Raw genomic sequence first — 1,315 nt, 5'->3', positions numbered from 1 at the left:
CTGCGGCGGCTGCTGCCCTACCACGTGTACCAGGGCATGCTGCCGGCCCAGAGAGAGTGCCAGAGGGGTGAGGATTGGGAATTTGGGATAATGGGAATGTTGGGATAACGGGAATGATGGGATAACGGGGCTGGGATAACGGGGCTGGGATAATGGGTAACAGTATAACAGGGCAGGGAATGCCGGGAGAACACAAGCAGGAGGAATGTCGGGATAACGGTGCCCACCCTTTCCTTTTCTTTCCCTTCCCTCCCTCGTTTTCTGCTTCTCTCTCCATCCCTTCCTCCGTCTGCCCTTTCCCCTTTGTCTCTTCCCCATCCCCATTCCATCCCCATTCCCGTTCCATCCCCGTTCCCGTTCCCATCCCCATCCCCATCCCCATTCCCATTCCCATTCCCATTGTTGGGGTCTCCATTCCCATTCCCGTTCCCATTCCCCATTCCCATTCCCATTCCCGTTCCCATTCCCATTCCCATTCCCATTTTTGGGGTCTCCATTCCCATTCCCATTCCCATTTTTGGGTTCCCCATCCCCGTCCCCATTCCCATTCCCATTCCCATTTTTGGGGTCCCCGTTCCCGTTCCAGTGGATGAGGAGTTTGAGGCGGTGTCGGAGCAGCTCCTGCGCCGCACGCGGGCGATGCTCAACAAATACCGGCTGCTGCTGCTCGAGGAGTCGCGGGTGAGCCCCGGATCCCGGGAATTGTCCTGAATCCTGGGAATGTCCCCGAACCCTGGGAATGTCCCTGAATCCTGGGAATGCCCCTGGATCACGGTGATCCCGGCATTCCCGGTGACCGTGGCATGTCCGTGTGTCCGTGTGTCCATATCTGTGTGTTCATATCTGTGTCCATGTGTCTGTGTGTCCATCCCATGTCCACACATCCATCCCATGTCCCCATGTCCGTGTCTGTGTGTCCGGCAGCGGGCGAGCCCCTCGGCGGAGATGGTGATGATCGACCGCATCTTCATCCAGGAGGAGAAAACGGCGCTGGCGCTGGACCGGCAGCTGGCACGGGACAAACCAGGTGGGACGGCGGGATTTGGGATTTGGGGTGGGATTCCTGGGGTTTGGGATCGAATTCCCAAGGTTTGGGGTGGAATTCCTGGGGTTTGGGGTGGAATTCCCAGGGTTTGGGGTGGGATTCCTGGGGTTTGGGATCAAATTCCTGGGGTTTGGGATCGAATTCCTGGGGTTTGGGATCGAATTCCTGGGGTTTGGGGTGGAATTCCTGGGGTTTGGGATCGAATTCCTGGGGTTTGGGATTGAATTCCTGGCATTTTGGATCCAAATTCCCGGGGTTTGGGAGCTGTCA

At 57.4% G+C, this 1,315-nt stretch overlaps 1 long non-coding RNA gene across 1 annotated transcript; it reads left to right on the top strand.

The window, feature by feature from the left end:
* Positions 1-6: 6 nt before the first annotated feature.
* On the top strand, positions 7-1,022 carry LOC130587699 (uncharacterized). The gene is made up of 3 exons (XR_008966838.1): positions 7-67; positions 587-681; positions 925-1,022. It is a non-coding gene; the product is annotated as an uncharacterized LOC130587699 (long non-coding RNA).
* The last annotated feature ends 293 nt before the right edge of the window (positions 1,023-1,315 follow it).

Source organism: Malurus melanocephalus, unplaced genomic scaffold, assembly GCF_030028575.1.
Source record: "Malurus melanocephalus ecotype Western Australia unplaced genomic scaffold, MMel_1.1 scaffold_2277, whole genome shotgun sequence".
Taxonomy (NCBI): domain Eukaryota; kingdom Metazoa; phylum Chordata; class Aves; order Passeriformes; family Maluridae; genus Malurus; species Malurus melanocephalus.
Note: the sequence above shows the minus strand (reverse complement) of the source record. Positions and strands in the feature narration are given on the sequence as shown.